The 22181-nt window shown below is 37.6% G+C and overlaps 1 protein-coding gene across 3 annotated transcripts in view; it reads right to left on the bottom strand.

Annotated features, from left to right (window-relative positions):
• TBL1XR1 (TBL1X receptor 1) overlaps positions 1-22181 on the bottom strand; it is a 168772-nt gene that overhangs the window by 39907 nt on the left and 106684 nt on the right. The window lies entirely within an intron of this gene.

Here is a 22181-nt window from a genome sequence, read left to right as displayed (position 1 = left end):
AGTACAGTTCTGAAAACTCAAATGATATCTTCAGAAGGAGGTAAAGAAGGAAACTGACATATAGCTTAAATACATCCTAATTATACGTAGCTGTTCTCATGTCACGGAAAGGATTTAAAGAAAACTTTTCTGTACGGTGCCCAACAGTAAACATGTTAGGCTTTGCCGGTCACGTAGTCAGCGTCACGAGCACTCATCTGCAGTTGCAGTGCAAGAGCAGCAACGACACACGGATGACTGAGTGTGGCCGTGTCCCAATGAAACAACTTACCAACACTACAATTTGAATTTCATATGATACTCGTGTCATGAAATATTTTTCTATTGATTTCTTTTTCAGCACTCAAAAAATTAAAACCCTTTCTTAGTTTGTGGTCCTTATAAAGGTCAGTGGGCTGGACATGGCCCACAGACCAGCTTCTCAGTTCCTTGTTTAAAAAAGGATACACTGACACCTATTCAGTATTAAGAAAGTGAAGTCGCTCAGTCGTGTCCGACTCTTTGCGACCCCATGGACTGTAGTCTACCAGGCTCCTCAGTCCATGGAATTTTCCAGGCAAGAGTACTGGAGTGGGTTGCCATTTCCTTCTCCAGGGGATCTTCCCGACCCAGGGACTGAACCCGGGTCTCCGGCATGGCAGGCAGACGCTTTACTGTCTGAGCCACTAGGGAAGCCCATTCAGTATAAAGCGGTGTCTAACCCCAGGCCTGTGCTGACCGTCCCGCCACATCATGGATCTCTTAAAATGCAGGGTAACAATATATTTAAACCTCGCAGATTAATAAGAACTGAGCAGGCTTCTAATCAACAGAACTGCTACTGCTCTGGACCTGGATCTGGAAAACCTGGTGACTGAACACTCATCAAGCTTATCTCAGAAACAAAGGAAGACCAACAAGGGGGTAGTACCAATTCCCCCAGTGAACACACACAGAGGAAGCCCTAACCAAAGTCAGTGGTCTGGGAATACATCTGAGGAAGTGTCTTCAGTGGTCAGACCTGAAGCACAGACAGGAGAGTGAGAGCATGAATATCTGGGGAGGAAGGCAAAGAACCGAAGCAATTCAGTGAGCGGTTAACAGTCACTGGAAGGGCTGGGGGAAGAAAAAGAAACAAAATGAAGTGAGGCTTAAGAGGAGCCTTGAAGGAATCACTTAAGAGAAAACAGGGAAGAAAAAGCAGAAAACGCAGGGAAGTGGTATGATTTACATTTTAAAAAGACCATCCTGAATTCTAAATATGAAAACTAGAAGGAAACTGGACTGAGGAGAGGGGGCCAAGTTAGGAAGGTGCTGGAGTCACCTAAGAAGACTGAAACCTGGACTGAGGCACTGGGCTTGAGGAGAACCCTAGAATCCTAGGATTCCAAAGATACTCAGGAAGTAGCAGACTCAAGGTGGGCGACTTGACACAGAGCTGAGGAAAAGAGATGGATCGGAGGTTTCTCTGAGGACATCTGGAGAGGCAGTACTTCATTCACTGAGACGAGAAACCATGGAATAAAAGTAAATACCATCCTTATGTGAAGAAGAAGGCACCTCCTCCCATTTAATTTCAAACAGTACAATTATTCGCCTGAATGTGATATAGATATACACACCACACTGAACAGAATGATACAGGTGAACACTCCTCTGATGACCGGCTCAGGACACCTCATCCAGATGCCCCTGTGGCACACAGGAGGATCTGAGCTCTGGAGGAGATCCTGCTCAACTCTACCCTGACCCACAGGAATGGGTAACAATGTGCTTGGCACACACAGTAGGTATAACACAAAAGCCAATTCTGAAAGCCTGGTGACTGAATGATTTAAAAAATAAAACCACCACACCCATTATATGATTACATAGAATACCCATTACATGGCAGGCATTAAGTCACAACTTGACCAGCCATGGATATTTGTCAGGGAAACACTGAGTCACTGCTTGATGAAGAGGATCTCCCAAAATGAGTTCAGTCAGGTGGAATCCTAGGGAAATAACTAATGAAGAAAATAAGGGTATTCTTTTCCTCTAAAATATCATTCAGTCTAATATTCAAATAATGAATAATGGAACTAGTACCTAAGATGTACAAAATTTTTTAAATGCCTGATTCCGATGCACAAAGGTCACCAAAACGTCTCAAATTAAAGCAGTTATCAGTAGTGTTTCTGTATCATCTAATGTATCTTGGGGCAAAGAAAAACACAAGTCAAAATGATATAAATTATTGTCTGTAAAAACTCTCACAATAAATACATGTTGGTGGCATACTTTTTCTTAAAGTCAACAAGAAATACCAAACATGAAGAGTAGGAGAGTTCTTATCTGTTCAAATTGCTGTGAATGAGTTTATTAGATTGATCATAGTACTGTAATAGTTTCTGTAACCAAAAGTAAATTTTTTAAGAGAAAGGGGTAAACTGTTAAGGGTTACTCTAGCTTTAGTTCTACTTCAGCTAGCTCATACTTTCAGAGAGAAAGACCATTGTTTTCACTTATATCAAACATACCCCTAGGGCAGACAAAGCACTGTGCTAAGAGCTAAGGCAGGAGAAGGGGACGACAGAGCATAAGATGGTTGGATGGCATCACTGACTCAATGGACACATTTGAGCAAGCTCTGGGAGTTGGTGAAGGATGGGGAAGCCTGGAGGGCTGCAGTCCATGGGGTAGCAGAGTCAGACATGACAAAGCCACTGAACAACAGAGAGCTAGGAACAGACACATGAAATAAAGCTGTCCCAGCCTTGCAGAATTGACAGTTTTTCAGTTAACAGAAACATACAAACAAATGTGGCCTTAAAAAAAAAAATAGTAAAGTTAATACAACTCTGTATTAAAAGTTTCAGTCATAGTAGCAATAAAACTACACAGGCTCTTTATTTAAAGACCTGAGTTTATCCTCTTGTAAAGACACTCAATTCTAGAGTAAGGTTCAGTATGAAATTAGTCTGTTTAAATTCTAACATCAAAAGGACACCTGAAAAGAACAGGAAATATTAGACGTTAAAAACAAACAAGACAACGTTAAGACGTTTCCTGATTCAAAGCTTCAGTTTTCACTTTCAAACTACCTAAAAAACCTGGATGCCAGAGAACAAAAATTAGAGAAAATGCCCCCACTTCAGTAGTGGACTCACTACAGCTTTACAGAACAGGTCCGTTGTGATTTGTTTGTTTACACATCTATGATGCAGTCTTACACCTGCCCCAAGTGAAGACAGGATATGCAGAGACTAGCCGCAACCGATCTTCAGAAGGCACACAAAAACCTTCCTGCCATACCTCTTCCATGGTGGTATCTTTCATAACATCTATCTTTAAACAAGGTCACAAGATAACAGTAAGACACTCATCCAATCTACCCTGTACAAACAGATATGGGCCTCGATATCACGTCTGGTAGAGGTTACCATGTATAAAAGAAGTTCTGCCCCAAGGAGCTGACAGACTATTGAACAAGACATCCAAAATAAGCACTTCCTAAAATCACAAAACACCTATTTGTATATTCTGCCTGATCATACTTATTCAGCCCTAAAAAGTAAATGATCTAGGTTCTAAAAACATATATATATTAAATATCTCTGTACTTTCTTAACTCTCAGAAACAGCTTGTAAAATCATAAAAGCTTTTATTCAAATCCCCATCAGTTATGGGCAATGAAATTACTTAATTCAAACCCATAGCTATATTAAAGCAGCCAGAGTAAAAATAAAAACTACAATCTTAACATTTAGCCAAGTGTTTATATGTAAAATTACACTAAATACGCTATTGTTTAGTATGAACTATTTTACTTCACGGTTTCACAGACAAAAATCTAGCAAGTATTACAAAAACAGGACTGTCAATGTAAGTCAGGTATAACTGCTTCAACCGAATATACATGGTATTTTCAGCATCACACAACGGAGTTCAGCATTCACACACTAGATAACAACTGCTCCAAATATTTAACCATCTCCTCATTTGTTCTTCCACACATCTGGTACCACATGTCTGCCTTTGGCCTCAAATAGAACAGACATCATATTCTTTTCTGATACCATATCTAGAGCATATCAGAGTCCAACGATGATCCTAAATCATACTATTTTAAATCTACAAGATTGAAAAAATAACGACAGTTATGGACAAAGGAAAAAAAAAAGCTTTTCTGAAACCTCAATACTTACAACACATTATTTAGAGGTCTGAAAACTTCTTGCAGGCTCTAAACTGAAATGCACGATCAAAATGTCCTCATCTTAGAAAAATAATTTAGTCCAAAATGTAGTGGTGGGACTTTCTTGGAGGTCCAGTGGCTAAGACTCTGCACTCCCGATGCAAGGGATTGGTTTAATTCCTGGTTGGGGAACTAGATCACATATGCCACAACTAAAGATCCTGCAACAAAGATCGAGTGCCGCAGCCAAACAAGCAAATAAAAATAGATATTAGGAGAAAAAAATCAAAAACCAAAATGTACAGTGGTGGCATATTATCCCATGGCAGACACATTAGTTTCATTTTTTCTTTGCTCAACATTTAGATGATTTTAAATTATTCTAAGATTCCTATAACAATATTTATGCTTCAAGTTGTTTCTTCCTCCATTTCTTTTGGTAGCTGTGCATGTATGAATAGTCCTCGAGATCAGGAAAGTCCCTAAAAGTAAATTACTGGACCAAAGGGAAAAGATAAATAGCTATTTCGATTCTTAATGAATGCCAACAAATTAGAGCCACTCAAAAGACTGAACCAATTCAAGATCCCTCCAGCTGAAACATTAGTAAAATACTCAACGTAACCAATAATAAACAGCAGTAACAAAAATATGCTGGCCAGCCATAACATTAGAAACATTTTAAACTAATACTCAACATTACGGAGACTGTGACAAAACAGAAGCTGTATCTTTATACATAGTATCTACAAATACTGGTCATAGCTATTTAATAGTTGAAAAAAGAGCAACAATATTAAAAGCTGCTATAAGAACTCTGATGTTAAACCAACAAATAACTGTCAAACAGTATGACCTAGGACACCGTCAGAACACCCTTCCAAATAAATGTTAATAACACAGAGGGGCCCAAGTGGCTGATATGCTGGGAGTCCATCTAGCCAAGATTCAGGCTTCTCTGCAACTCAGCAGCTGAGACATGGTGCGATCGTAATTAGCAAGATGAAAACTGTGGCCTGCCTCTTGCAGAATCCACAGCCACTGTCTAAGAAAAGGCACACACACAACACAACAACTGCTTTCCATTTGGAGAATTATTCCATTCTCAGCCCTGTGGTTTATATGGGACAGACATTCTGATCCAGAGGAAGGTACTTAATTTCCTTAAGCCAACCAGCAAATCATACCTTTGGTTTAGGGTTGACACCTCTCCTCCACAGACACACACCACATCCCATGTGTCTCAATTCAATCACTCCCAGTAAGTGAAACGCAAGTAGAACACGTGTTGATTTCTATAAAGTCAACCTCCTTTCAGAGAGGAGTGGGCAGGCAACAAGGGCACTATGTGAAGCTTGGGATGAATGCAGATCACTGAGGTCAGAATAGAGATAGCAGAGGCAGAGAAGTGGGCAACACAGAAACAAGAGAAACGGTGTCCTCAATGACATTAAATGTCTACCTTCAAGTACTATCTGAAGCTAATTTACCATTGTATTTTGGTTAAAGAAGTCAAAAACGAATTTTATGGTCTAATCTAGAAGATTTGTCAGTTGCAACCTAAGGAGGGCAGACAACCAAGAAATGTTTTAAAAGAAAGTGCCTGAAGTTAGTGATAGATTATATTTGGAGAATTAAGTGGGAGGTGGGGGGTGGGTGTGGAGGGAAGGTCAGTGTCTAAAATCCCAATTGTTTCCACATTGGAAAGAGGACAGATTTACCTTACAGAACAGGGCTCCCTAGAGAGCACAGCCCTCTGGGGAGTCCCACTTCGTATGTGTTAAACTAGAGGTAAAACAGAAGACATCTCAGCAGAAATGCTCCAGAATACAGTATTACAATTCGCTGTTCATGGAAAGTGGTACCTCTGGTTCTGCTCCCTTCAAGGTCACATTTTCAGCTACTCATATTACTTTGGGGTGATAAACCAATCCAAACAAATGCTGACTACATGCATTTGTGGGGGTGGGGTAATGACAAGTGAAAAGTAAACATAACAATGGCCATGCTAAAGCCTATAGGGGTAAAACCCACTAAAGCACTATTTTTCTGACATTTATTTTATTCACTCAGTTAAAGGAGAATGAGCACTTCAAATGTGTAAGGCACTATGCCAGATGCTGGAGACATGACTAACAATGTAAACCATGGCCAGATCCTTGCGTGACTTTACAAGTTGCTGGGAAGAAAAAGAACAATTCCAACTATAAATTTTAATATACAGACCTATGTATTTAGAAATGTCATTCAAATACTATACCTTCTTCAGAGAAGAAAAAAAAAGTATGCCATCTATAATGTAAAAGAATGTAATAACTATAAAAAGAAACCAAATTCTTAGCACCAGGAGGTTCTAGGAAATTGCTAATTCCAAGGCATGACATATATTGCCAAGGGCCCATGGACACCACAGGGTATCACTACACAGCTTACATGGACCTTGAGATCAGTGGCAGTCCTAAACAGTCAGTCAGCCACAAGCAGACGGACTGTAATATTTTGCTATATAAATAACAGCTTCTAAACTCATAAAGAATCATGCATCAAAACTTGTTGGGTATAAGTTCTCAATTTGTCTGTGGAATAAAGTAATAGTTCATCCACTGCCACACTACCTCAATGGGTTATCATAGGAAACTGGCAAACTGTCTTGTTAAAACCACGTGCATGCATACATGCATGCGAGGTCACTGTAGTCGTGTCTAACTCTGTGCGACCGTATGGACTGCAGCCCACCAGGTTCCTCTGTCCATGGGGATTCTCCAGGCAAGAATACTGGAGTGGGTTGCCATGGCGTCCTCCAGGGGATCTTCCCAACCCAGGGATCCAACCTGCATCTCTTATGTCTCCTGCACTGGCAAGTGGGTTCTTTACCACTAGCAACACCTGGGAAATCCATAGGAAACTGTCAAACTGTCTTGTTAAAACCATGACATGCTGCAAAAAATACCAAACTATGACAACTAACAACACAAAGTGTATGGAGGGGAGATGAAATAGAGGAGAGAAATTAAATTAGTTTACCCATTAGTGAAGTCATTGGTGCCTCTAAAATTTATGGTGAAGCCCAACCTGCAGGATTTTAGAAAGTGACTTTATTTGAAGATGGGGTTTTTAAAGAGGTGAGTACATTAAAGTGAAGTTATTAGGGTCAATCTTTCATAATGTGAATATAACTCAACATGACAAGTGTCCTTTTACAAGGAGGAGGAGACACCAGGAATGCATGTGCACAGAGGAAAGATAGTGTGAAGAGGCAAGAAGGCAACCAGCTGCAAATCAAGGAGAGGCCTCGGGAGAAACCACACCTGCCAGTACTATCATCCTGGGCTTTTTCAGAACTGTGAGGAAACAAACTTCTGTTGTTTTATAAGCCACTCAGTCTGCGGTATTTTGTTATGGTGGTCCTAGCAAACTGATACACACCAACATCAAAATTCTGTAAAACTCTGATCATTCACTGGAGACTTTTAAATTATTGATGTTCACGATTGCCGGGGTCTATCTTTTCAAAAATTTGCCTCTATTTTTAGGAACCTATCCTGTCCTGTAATTGCCAGAAACAGTTACATGTCCTGTAATTTGTCAAAGTTGATGACGTTAACAGGATACATTAGCACGTCATAATCTTCTGCCCCGCAATGCCCCTTTGTTCTCCCTACTCCCCCAAGAAACACTCTCACAAACAGCACACACACAAAATGCATTACTCATTTCCCACTTCTTTAAAAATAATTAAAACCCTACTAAGGTAATAACACATTTGTGTACATATAATATGGTATAATGAAGAGGTGTACTTTAAGACAGCTCTGAAGTCTTTGACAAATAGCTTAAAATGTGTATAAATTTTCATGATGCTAAAGCTTAAAAGATTTTACAAAATTATATTAGACTAAATGAAATCATATTTATACAACTTACTCCTAAAAAACAACAACAACAACAAAAAACTTACTCCTGTAAAATGCAACAAATCAGGATTCAAAGAGATAATCTCAAGAAAAAACATTAAGCTCTAATTACAATGTGTATCTCAGCTTATTTTAGTACTAACCAAACTTAAAATATAAAACCCTGTACAATAAAACCAAATTATTTGGCTGATTTCTTAAATATTAATGACAAACAGCAGCATATGTTCTTTTAATAGAGCCTTAGCCCTGGACTACAACCATGGCTTATTTGTCCAACATTTTAAGGATGTCTTTTCATGTATGCCTATAATAAGTCCAAAGAGAAGCAAAGAATTTTCTTAAAACATTCTACCACTCTTGACAGTAAGATAAATGCTAAATTTAAACTATATTTTTATTTTTTTTAATTTAAACTATATTTTTAAAGACACAATCTCATGAGATAATTTTTATTCACACTATTAAAAAGGAGAAAATATCCTTTTAAGCTAATGAGTTCTACATCTTACATTTTCATGTAAGCATTTTAAGGGTATCTTTAACAATTTGAACATAATGTTCTAGTAAAAAATTTATAGTATCCACTCCCAGCCCCCTCCCCAAGAGAAACAAATACAATTAAAACAAAATAGGCAGACAAGATAGTTTTTGAAGGGAAATTAGCAGGTACTGGCATTGACTTTTACCTTCCAATTATGGCACAGGAGCATCTTTCAGATGATTTTCCTAACAACGTGCCTAGCAATATGTGTATTTTACAGAAAGGCTAACTTATTTTTTTCCTAAACAAATCGAAGGTTTGTGGCAGCCCTGAACTGTCAAATGATGGTTAATATTTATTATCACTAAAAGTATTTTTTAAATTAAGGTATGCTATTTTTAAGACATAATGCTCCTATTACAGACACTATTTTTACACTACTGTGTAAACATACTTTTATATGCAGTAGGAAACCAAAAAAATTTGTATGACTCCTTTTATTGTGATGGTCTGGAACCAAAACTGCAATATCTTTGAAGAATGTCTGTAACTATAGGCAATCTATGTTTTTTTTTTTTTCCTTTTGGCTGTTGTTGCTTTGTTTTGTTATCATATTTATGGTCAACAGAGCTGGTGAACCTTAAGAATTTACAGCATAATTTAGAAAGGATAAACTTGTAAACTACTTTTCTTGTCCTTGCCTTTTCCATTGGAATCCAGAGCTCCCATGTAAATTAAAAATAACATGAAAGAGAAGTCAGATCTCAGGTATCCTGTAAGATTTTAGACAATGTGACTCTTCTGGGCCTCTATTCCTTCATGGAGAAAATGAGGGAAGTGAAGCGGAGAGCCTCTCTTCCTGCTAAACCTCAATGATTTGAGTATTACAGTACAGAATATTACATAAAAATCCTGCAGGCTCACAGGACCAGATGACATAGTGGTTTGTAATAAATCATTGTATAACAGGCTTATGAGTGCATTACGAGGTTTTTAAAACTGTCAGACCTCAGGTGGACATCTCCAGGAATCAGGAAAAGGGGAAATAAATGAGTCACCTCATTAAGAAATGTTTGAGTACTTACTACACATAGCGCTTATTAGGCAAATGGTAACCATTTTTTCATCAGAAACTGAGACTTCTAATGTCTGTCATTTGTTTCAACTTGATCTATACCAGGACTGTCTACAAACTCTGGCCTGTATGTAAATCCCAACCCATTACCCATTTTTGTTTAGCCCACAATACCTCATGGTTTTCACAAAACAATGAACTGTTTTTACAGAAATTTGTAGTTGATTTGACGATAGGGAACACTAACTTTGAATCACAATTAAGCAATTTTAAGAATCTCAGCAAAGCTCTCTAGGCTGAGTAAACTAGCAACTAGCATGTATTATATGTGATGAGTCAACTTTGATTTACTTGTGGACTTCAAACTTCCCAAACATAAAAAAGTGGCTATTCAATATGAATCAAGGAAGGAGCCAATAAGTATGTGTTAAATGACTGACTAAACATAGTCAAGGTACACTGACAGGGGAATGAGGAAAGAGAAGAAATTAAAACACTAACTTAACAGAAGACAGACCATAGTTGTGTTTTGCCTTTTTCAACTACTGAGCAGTAACTGGTCATTCCAGTCAGTCTGGAAAGTAAACTAAGGTAAGAAAATAAGAACCTAGTTCCCTCCCACTAGCAAGAAAAGCTCTGAGTTTATCTGAATGGGAACCAACATCAGAAAGATAAAAGCAGTTTCTTCAAAACCTTACTATTCTGAGTTTGGAACAGAAATGTCATAAGGACCCATGAGACTGGAACACAACTAAAACTACAGTTACATGAATGAATGGAGACTCGGCTTAAACCTGTGACATCACGGGCAAAATAAAGAGAGTAAGGTACCAGGCGTAACACACTCACTGACTTATTTAAACAAATACCACCTATAACAATATTTATGAAACAATTTATTGGATAAGAAATATCCTTTAGCTCCTGGAAAAAAAAAAAAAGACTAAGTTGGTAAAACCAAGACAGCTAAGCCCTAAGTGAATCAAAATAAGTGTCCACAGATTGGTTATACTCAGTAAATTCTTTGGAAGAACAGTAGTAAAAATGTGAGGAAAACTGTTCTGGTAGCAGAGAGGTATGACTGATACAGATCAAGAGTCCAAAGAAAGGGAAAAAATGTACAGAGGTTAGCATTAATCCCAGTGGGTAATACATGCTTGTTCAAATCAAGTGAGGATGACTTTAAAACCAGGTTTAAAATTCAGACAGCAAACTGATAACACACATACACCCTCAACACACGCACATACAACATAGGTATTAGTAAATCTTGAAAACAAAAGTCAAAAGAAAATGGAGTGGATATTGCTGCTGTGTATGAATTGAGGCAGGCTTTCCAGTTTCATTGAAAAAGGAGTAAGAACAGATTTCATCATGAGAATCTCATAGGTCAATTTCACAGCTTAAGAGAAAATGGACAGTAGTACAAGTCTGTAAGAGTTTCTGTTTAAAAAACAGACAAAAACACCATGTAGAAACAAATCAAGAACATCACTCCATAATCAAACTCTGTCCATCCTTTAGAAGTACTCTTACTGGTAAGGTTACATAGACTCTCTAACGGCAAACATAAACTTTTAATAGTCTCTTATTAGAAGATACTGCTTTCCATTTTATAGTACATGTACTTCCTTGCTAACACTGTTCAAAGTGCTCAAAACCAAAAACAAGATTTGGTATCTTTGTCATACCTATGACAAAGCTCAATTATTTTATTTAGTATAAAAATTAGGTGTCAAAGTGAGGTCTACAAACCTCTAGGTTGATCTTTAAGGGGTCCTAGAGATCAAAATTATTCCTTTTAGTATTATAAGATTTTGTATAAAATAATATGCCTTTTCCACTGAACTGATATTTATACTGCTATTACAAACCAATAGTTGGTAGAATGGCTCACATCTTAGTAAAAATCAAGGTACTAACACTTCATTCCATTAGCAGTCATCATACTATTCACTGTTGTTGTTGTTTAGGTGCTGCTGCTGCTAAGTCGCTTCAGGCGTTTCCAACTCTGTGCGACCCCATGGACTACAGCCCGCCAGGATCCTCCGTCCATGGGATTTTCCAGGCAAGAGTACTGGAGTGGGCTGTCATTGCCTTCTCTGCTTTAGGTGCTAAGTCCTGTCTGACTCTTTTGCGACCCCATGGACTACAGCCCGCCAGGATCCTCTGTCCATGGGATTTCCCAGGCAAGAATACTGGAGTGGGTTGCCATTTCCTTTTCCAGGGGATCTTCCCAACACAGGGATCAAAATCACATCTCCTGCTTTGAAAGAGGCGTGCTCAGTTGCTCAGTCACATGTGACTCTCTGCAACCCATGAACTGCAGCCTGCCAAACTCCTGGATCAAACATGCATTTCTTGCATCTCTTGCATTTCCTGCACTGGGAGGAGGATTCTTTACCACTGAGCCACCTGGGAAGCCCCCATAGTATTCACTACTATATACTTAAAAAAAGAAAAAAAAAACCTCACAGAAAAAATTCTTCACTGAAGAGGTTCCTTGATGAAGCAAGAAAAACAATTAAAATTTTAACCTCAAAATATACCTTTGCAATATCCTCTGTAACAAAAAATACACACATAGTACTTCTGCTGCATACTAAAACGATGATTGTCTCAAAAAAGCACTATGAAAATGTCTGAATTACAAGCTGAACTAGTTACTTTTTTCACGGAATACCGTTTTTACTTCAAACAACTGACAAAGTATGGTTTTTCAGACTGAGAATTTGGCAGACATTTTCTTGCAAACAAACAAAGTGAAACTGTCACTTTTAAGAAAACAACTAACAATATTTGTTGGCAAGAATAAAACTTAAGCTTTTAAGAGATAATTAGGATTTGGAAAATCTATCAGCCACCATGAGCTTCCCAATACTACTCCAGAACTTCTGTGATGAGATCAGTGGAGGTGTTAATGACTAGTTTTTTATATTGTATAATGAACATTTGGAAGATCTGTATAACTCAATGAACAAATATTTTTCCAATGACTAGCATAAAATTACGCATGAGAAAACAATCCATTCAAAGTTCAAGAGAAACTAATGGATTTTAATATGACAGAATACAAAAAGTTCATTGACACAACTTCAGATCTTGCAGTGCAACTAACCCTTAAGAAACTACCCAGTTGCTGAAATGTGGAATAGTATCAAAGGAGAATATCCAAATTTATTTGAAAAATGAGTCTTATTTTGATTTTAAAAATTTACAACTCTATCTTTAAAAGGCCACATTTTTTCCTAAATTCCAACTGTAACAATGTATCTCAACTTGAGAATGCAGGAGGAAATGTGAGAATCCAGCTGTCTTCTACTAAGCCAGAGATTAACAGAAAGATTTTCAAACATTTAAAACAATGCATGGAAAATGTTTGTCTTGGAAATTATTTTTCCAAGACATAAGACATTATTTTCCACACATAAGACATACTATGTGTGTTAAAATGTTATAGATGGGTTTGTTATTGTTACATTAAGATGCATTAGTACTATAAAATTTCACAGTTTTAATTTCTGATGCAGCATATATTGATAGCTATATAGCCCATTTAAAGAAAAATTTTCTGGAGTTATTAATAAATTAAGAATGTAATGAGATACTAAGTCTAAAATGCTTGAGACCTCCTAGTATAAAAATTTATTCCCTTATGGCAATATTGGTGCTAACCTTCTTTGGAAAAATTCAAGAGTTTCCCGGGGGATACAGACCTCTTAAGTCACAATACTGTTCATACTGAAACATGATGTAAATCATGATCAGTTTGATCTGTTATGTTCATATTACAATAACATTAGGTAGCCAGTAAATTTATACCTAATCAACAAAACAGGGTACTCAACATCCGTAAACATCTTCATGCAAAAGTTCTAGTTTTTATAAAACATGAAATCTACGAGCAAAAATATGAGGGGGTGAAAATTACACATTTCCTGAGACTATACTCTAAATGAACTTCTTTCCAGACACAGACACGTGATTCAATAGTTTTACTGAAACTCGGTTTGTCCCTCATTCTACATGTACTGCGTGCTAACATAAGCCTGGCAGCATCCTAGGTACTGAATGCAGTAACAGTACAGAAATCTATTAATACAAAGAATTATATTGGACAGGACAGTTTTCACAGACAAATTCTAGGTCGCGTCCCATTTTTTACCCAATTCTTTCACGAAAAGCTGTACGGAAGGTGTGGAGGCTGTGGGAAGGGGACACCACCACCATGACATGCTTCCTCCTCCATGTCTGCCCAGCCTCGTCATTCATGTTAAGAGAAATCTCTTCCCCACCAATGAAACATGAAGCTAGCCTCTGTCTTTCAGTCTTTATATAACAAAATGCTAATAAATAACAATGGCTTGATGTTCTGCTTTCCAAGAACTTATAACAAATGCATAAATACACCGTCTTAACTCATAATTTCTCAAATTTGAGTAGTTATCAAGGACCTTCTACAAGAAAACAAAGTAACACACTAGTCCCAAGAGTTGGCTTTTACTGTATTACCACAATATAAATAAAAACACTATGCATAGTCCTTAAATGATAGCACTTCCAACTAAAACTTGAAAAAAAAAACTACCTATCAATACCAAGGTACTATATGTACAATGTCTATTACAGATTTAAAATAAACAGTCTTAAAAGTGGCCACCCAGATAATCTAAACTTTGCTGTGTATGCTGTTTTAAGACTTATCACATGGACAAAAATTTTTCAAATTTCTTACGGAGAAATTACCAACCCAGAATATATTTACAGATGGTGGACCTTATACACTTTGTCATCTAACAATGTGAAAAAGTGATATAAAGTGGGAGACCTGAAGACAAGAAGAGATGTTTGAGAAGGTGGCTGCTTTCAGGCCTTCAATTTATCACTCTTAATGTAATCTTATAAGAAATGGTCAATAATGATATGAGTAATTATACTACTTGTATGATTAATAAAATTCAAATCTATTTCAACACAAATGTAAATTTCTTTTTATTTACTGGCAACTTATATAACATAATCCAACCTTCAAAAACATATATGCACGTATGTCTCAGAAACTTTTAAAATCTATTTGGTGTTTTAATACAAATAGACATCTTACACTTTATAAATAATAGACTTTGTAAATAACTATAAATAATATAAATCTTAGACTTTATAAATAATTCATCATATATAAAGATGAATATAATCATATGCCTAATGAGCTGGCAAGAACAGAACAGAACACTACATTTAAAAAAAAAAAAAGATAGGCCAAGACACAAATGAACTTGGGGGAAGGTGTAGTGTATCACCTAGAGGTTAGTAAAGGAGTAGTGTATTACCTAGAGGCTAATAAAAACTAAATGAACACAAAACTATATGTTCAGGGCAAGCTGGGAGAATGTCTGACTAAGGTAGAAGGTTTAGCCCCACGGTTTTTCAAAATCTGCTGTACATTGTCATCTGGGGAACTCTGAAAAAGCCTGCTGTCTACGTAGCATCCTATAGTAATTAAACCAGCATCTCTGGAGGTGGGAGCCAGACAGCAGTATTTATGAAAGATTTACAGGTGAATACAGTACACAGCAAAGTCTGGGAAGCCCTTGTTCACCCTACTGAAAGCAATCTTGATAATCTGTGCAAAATGTGATGACTTAAAAGCAGCTCTTCAGATCACAGAGAAAGTACTTTCAAAATCCATGTGTCCTTCTGTATCGGTTTCCTAGGGCGGCTATAACAAGGTGCCACAAACTGAGTAGCTAAACACAACACGAGGATTGTCTTAGTTATAAAGTCTGAAAGTCTGAAATCACGGTTTTGGCAGGGTCATGTACTCTCCAATGGTTCTACAGGAAGATCTTCCCTTGCCTCTTCCAGTTTTGGGTAGTGGCCCCAGGCAATTCTTGACTTGTGGCAATCTAATTCTTGTCTCCATCTTCATTCACGTGGCCATCTTCCCACTGTGTCCATGTCTTCACATACCACATACTGTTCTCTTATGTCCATGAATCTGTGTTTAAATTTCCCACTTTTTATAAGGACATCTGTCACAGTGGGAAAATGACTCACCCTAAAGACCTTATCTTAATTACATCTGCAAGAACTTTATTTTCAAGTAAGACCCCATTCACCAGTATCAGGCATTACAACTTCCACACACCTTTGAAGGGACATAATTCAACCCACAATACCTAACTTTCAAAACTCCCCTAACAAATCAGCCATAAAATTTAGCAGTGAGTGGTTTAATGCAGAACTCCAGCTTAGACAGAACTAACTCAACTATGTGGCAGCTTTTCAGAGTTTAAAAGGACAACAAATCTGAAGGTACTTTAAACAGAGCATCCATCCTCCTCCATCTCCTCAGCAGTAAGACTACTCTATTATTAAACAAAAAAGGTTAAAAGAATAAAGCGCCCTCAAGCTAGTTTCTTCTAGCCCTGACTGTAGAACTTTTATTTTAAGAAACACCTTTAGCAAGGTCCAAAATTCTCTACCCCAACAATAAAGTCCCTTCTGCTATATCTACCTAAAGGTACAGCTTATATTTCTTCCTATGCCCTTACAATGAAGCCAAACTGGACAGCACTGTCAATCCATGGCACTGTACTAGTTTCCTAGGCCTGCCATAACTAGGTACCACATGCAAGGTGGATTACAGCAGAAATTTACTGTCTTACAGTTTTGGAAGTCAGAAGTCCAAGCATCAAGGTGTTGCAGGGCAATGCTCCTTCTAAAGGTGCTAAGGAAGGCTCTCTCCTAGCTTCCTTGGCTCCTGGGTGCATTACTCAAGCCACCTTGCCATATCTCCATGTGGTTCTTCACACTGTTCTTCCTCTGTGTCTGTGTCCAAACTTCCTATTTTTATAAGGACATTCCCAGGTGGTGTGGTGGTAAAAAAAAAAAATTGCCTGCCAATGCAGGGGACACAGGTTCGATCCCTGATCTAGGAAGGTCCCACATGCCAGGAGCAACTAAGCCCATATGCCACAACTATTGAGCCCGGGCCCTCAGGCCCAGGAGCCACAACTACTGAAGCCCGCATGCCCTAGAGTCTATGCTCCACAACAAGAGAAGCCACCACAATGAGAAGCCTACGTACTGCAGGAGACAGGAGCCCCTGCTTATCCCAACTAGAGAAAAGACCTAGTTGAAGAAGTTAAAAGAAGACCCCCCCCAGAGCCAAAAATAAATAAAAAATAAAATTTTTTAAAAATTTAATCACTGTTCTCCTTTCCTGCAATAGCTATTCATCCCCACTCCAACAACTCGGACCTGGGCTGTATGACATACACTGAGCGGATGAGCTGATCAGTCACAGCTTTAAGAGGAACAGAAGTATCTGCCAGTGCTCTTCCTCTTCTGCCACAAGAATGAACATGTCCTACACGGGGTCTGTTCCGAAAGCTTGGGTCTCCCAGTAGAGGACACAGAACAGAGCCACAGTCGGCCCACATCATCTACATGCAAGAGACTGGAAAATAAATCTGTATTTTTGTAAACTGGTGAAATTATTTATAATCTTAAAAGAAAACTAATATACTTTAAAGTAGTATTTTGATTGCATATATCCCGAAGGGATGTAACCTAGAGACCAAAAAAATTAAAAGAAAAAAAGTTTAAATTGCTTTCTGTAGTCTTCTTATAGTAATTCTATTAGTATTATTAATTTGAATATTTTTATAAATATACAGCAAATAAGAAATTATGTTAAATCCATTACAAACCAAAATTTTCCAAAAGTAAAAGTATATACAAATAGGGCAGCAATAAAAATCTTCTCATATTCTCTTCATGCTATACTACTGTCTGTACCTCAAGTTGGCTACCCCTGAAGAATACACTGCAGTATGCTAGGGAGTATGAGAAGACAAGATAAACGTGTCACATTATCCCAGGGAACACTTTTTTTTTTTTAATAATAAATAAGTATGGTCATTTTACTTTTATGAAAAAATCTCTTATGTGATGGAATTTAATACAAAAAATAATTTTAATGTTTATAATGCAGATATATTTTTAATAAAATCATACAATACAAATCAAGCTTTAAAACCTTAGAGTAACCTTAAATTTGAACTGAAATATACGCAGGAATTTGTGATTTATTTCTCCTACTAAATATACACATTTCCTTGTTCTAAAAAGGACTTACAGCAACTAATGATAACCCAGTAGTAAATAGCACTCCATGCTTTGATTGCAGTCTCTAAATAAACATATCCCATAGAAAAAAAACCGCTTTGGAGGAATGACCAATTCCAGGACTGAAGCAGAAAACCTGGAACATCCTGCCATGCAAGAAAGCAAGGAAACAACCAAAGGCCACGTGCATCATGTCAAAATGAGACAGGAACCACAATGGATTACAACACCTCAAAAATAGTTCTTAATCCATGAGATTATAAAAATTAAAAATAAATTTCACATCACTGGTCACCTTGAGAGGGCATCACCAACTCATCAGTCTAAAAACTGGTAACTAAAACAAATCAAGCACATACCCTGATTTTGTTGTGCAAGTTCTATTTCAGAATATCCCAGTACTTGACTAGGAAGAGCCCTTCTTTACAGAATTCCAGCTAATCAATGCAAAAACAATGATAGGATTTTAAAAACAACAATTTCCTATCCTTAAGAAAATTAAAATCTAGGCAACAATCATTAATGGGCACTATGACCACCAGGGGGAAATCTGATGTGGAGTTTTATAACGGGTATATTAGACTTATCAACATCAACACCACAAAAAGTGACACAACCAGATGGTCTATGCCTCAAGGTGAGGCAGAAGGAAGAAAAAAGAAGACTTCATAATCAAAGAAAAGTAAATTTAATCACACCTCTTAACTATCACTTCACAGAAGTTACAGGAGGACAACAGAATATATTAGTAATTCCACAAGGATGTGCTGCGCTTAGCTCTCAGTCATGTCCAACTCTTTGCGACCTCATGGACTGTAGCCCTCCAGGCTCCTCTGTCCATGGGGATTCTCCAAGCAAGATTACTGGAGTGGGTTGCCATGCCCTCCTCCAGGAGATCTTCCCAACCCAGGGATCAAACCCCGGTCTCCTGCAAGGCAGGGAGATTCTTTACCATCTGGGCCACCAGCAAAGCCATGTGTCTAGCCAAATCGAGAGTGTGGGGAATATGACAAGACAAATTTATTTCTACTAATAGGTGGAAGTGATTGGAATTTAGCAACCAAAAGCAGTGTGCAGATCTTGTTTGGATTCTGTTTAATAAAAGTAACCATCTGAAATGTTACTGGGGAGACAAAATAACAATTTTAACTCTCTTTATCTCTTCCAGTTTCTCATCAGGCTTTCATCTTTTCCAGAACACTGTAACAGTTAAAGCTTAGTGTTTTCTCCATATTAATGAATGTGAAGGACAGGGAAATCTAGAAGAATGAGGGCAGAGAGTGCAGAGACAAAACAATGACTTATTTCACACTCAACATGCATCCTAGTTTTCTGACCCTGATTTGAATATGAAGTCCTGGGCCTGACTCTCCTTTTTCTGAAAAGTAAACAACTACAGAGAAGACAACTTGGTATTAATTTATCTAGACACGTTCCATTTCAGCAGACTATTAAATTGCTGATCAATTTCCTGCTTCTCAAGTACAGGTATTAGAATAGCCTGCTTTCTTCAATATGATGCAAATGCATGCCAGCTACTCAATAAATAGCTAAAACACAAACACGCACACACAAAGCCTCAATAAATAGCTAACACCCCCCCATAAATAGTGAGCGCACGCACACACACCCCACCCACCCACCCCTAAGGCAGAAATTAGAGGGTAAGAGTGCTTTTCTTCTCATAGCTCCCAACCTCATCTCTTTCTTGGAGAAGAAGAAATTACATTTAGGGAAAAGAAAATACTGTCTTCACCCAGAGACATCAACTTCAGAATCACTTTGATCTCCTCTGAAAATATTAAGGAGTTGACAGTAAGCTTTATTAGTATAGTTAAAAAAAAAAACAAATCCTTGATTACCATACGGTAAACAGATATTTAATCTTTGTTTTTAACCACAATTATACAACTAAAGTCACTCTTCAGAGCAGAATTTTCTTACACAATTCTCTGAACTAAAGGAAAAAGAAACATTCTTAAAAAAAAAATACAACAGTTTTTCAGGGCACACATCAAAACCACTCAACTTCAATTAAAATACCTATAGTTATAAAGTAACCATTATGATAAAAATGTTACAAATAAAAGGTTATATGAAAATGAATACATATGTCAGAACTATAAGCATTTGAACCAAATCATATAAGTTTTTAAGACTAAAACTATTCCCACAAATCATACCTATTTTCATTCTACTGCTGCAAGGTTTTTAGGCATTTTATAGGTACTCTACTGAGCTAAAGGGCTTCCCTGGTGACTCGGTGGTAAAGAATCCACTAGACAATGCAGGAGACATGAGTTTGATCCCTGGGTTGGGAAGATCCCCTGGAGAAGGAAACAGCAATCCACTCTGCTTGCCTGGAAAATTCCATGGGCAGAGGAGCCTGTCAAGCTACAGTCCATGGGGTCGCAAGAGAGTCAAACACAACTTAGTGGCTAAACAACAAATGACCTAAAAGATCAAAATATAAATTATAATAAATAAAATACAAATCAGGAAAAAAAATCTTTGTTTTTAACCTCAATTATATAACTAAACTTACTTTTTAGGGCAGAATTTTCTTTGGGCCTGCTGATACAAGATAACTGTTAATTGATACAACCTATAATACATAAAATATTAAGAATCCTAGGCTTTAGAGCTGAAGGGAACAGTTTTCCCCTCCTGGTTTAGGTTGCCCTAATATTAATTAAAACCTCAAAACATTTATGTGTAAATATACAATCATTTTCTCTTTAAAAAGCTGGTTAAAAAAAAAAAAACTAAGAGGGATGGCTCTAGTACTAGGTGTGAGTAGTATGCAAAACTGAACCCATGAAAATAGTGACTGCAAAATGGAGATGAAAACAAAGCATCTGCTCTTTCCAAAACTTATACAGAGATATGGGTTGGGAGAGGAAGAGCAAGAAGATCAAACAAAGAAGAACTTCATCCCCTTTCTGAGTTTCTGGGTACTCAATCAGTTATCACAGGGTTATCTAACTTTGGAAAGGTTTCCAATCTATTCACAGCCAGTAGGTAGGAGTCTGGAATTATTTCCCTTTGGACTGTTCTATCCTGAAGAAGCATATTGTGTTGAAACTCAAGACTGCCAAAACGGAAAGAATGTTCCTCATTTCCATTATGTGATGGAAATGGGTTTACCTCTTTTTTGTCTTCCCTTACATTAGTGGTAAATGAAGCTTTCAGAGTGATACTTAAAAGAATAGTAAAAAGCAGCTAGAGCTAACAGCAGCAAATGAAAACATTCATTTCAAAATTAATTTTTTATTTACATAGACCACTACTCTACAGAAACAATACTGGCTCATATAATGTATAGGATACGTTAGATTTTTCAAACACCATGGTGATTCAGTTAACAAATACTGTACTCTAGGAGTGACAGCTTATTTGTGTTCATTAAAAAAATGCAAGCTATGTGAGAGCAGACACTTAATCCTTATCATTCACTACTATTGTGCCTGAAATAACAGTTCGATTCATAAAAGGCACCCAATGATTGTTGACAAAATGAATAAATGTTTCCCACTAGGTCAGTGATGTTTAAAAAGAACAACAACAACAAAAAACTCCATTGATGATTAAAATTCAGTGTTCCCTCTCATCCACTCCAATATTGATCTCCACTACTCTCTTAATTTCAGTAACTTGTATCTCCATTTCTTTGGTGTGGGGTGAGGTGGAGGGGGACCATGACACTATGTATGAAGGGAAAAAAAGCCACGTTCCAATTTCTAGCCTACTAGTCTTACCTAGTGTGATGTATCAAAATCACCTGTGCAGCTTCTTCAAAGTAATGTTATAAATTTTGTGACAACCAGGTAAAGTCTTAATTATTAAGTTTCAGCAAGTCAGACATACAGCCCAGGCACGTCTGTCTTAACAAGTTCCCCATGTCATACAAACCATGCTTGCATCACACTACATACTTCAAAAACTTCTCTATCTTTAAATCCTGTAACTGTAAACAAAACAAAACACACACACCCTCTTTGTCACTGTGTGTGCGTACTAAGTCACTGCAGTGTGTCCACCTCTATGCGACCCCATGGACTGCAGCCCGCCAGGCTCCTCTGTCCGTGGGATTCTCCAGGGAAGAATACTGGAGTGGGTTGCCATTTCCTTCTCCTGATCTTCCCGACCCAGGGATTGAACCTGTGTCTCTTTTCATCTGCCTGCACTGGCAGGTGGGTTCTTTACCATTAAGCCACCAGGGGAGCCTGGTGGTACTTCTTCACTCCTTATATCTTTGATCTGCTCAGGTTGTATAACTGAACAGGTTTTCAAGGTCATCTCACATCACTCCAGCTTCCCAGTATCCTCCAATCCCACATCATTCACCTAGACTGGATCTCCATTCCCTCCATTTTCACACAGATCAGACATTTCAACACAAATGCTATCATCAA

This window comes from Cervus canadensis, chromosome 7, assembly GCF_019320065.1.
Source record: "Cervus canadensis isolate Bull #8, Minnesota chromosome 7, ASM1932006v1, whole genome shotgun sequence".
NCBI lineage: Eukaryota > Metazoa > Chordata > Mammalia > Artiodactyla > Cervidae > Cervus > Cervus canadensis.
The sequence above is the reverse complement of the archived record's forward strand: the minus strand, read 5'-3'. Positions and strand labels throughout refer to the sequence as shown.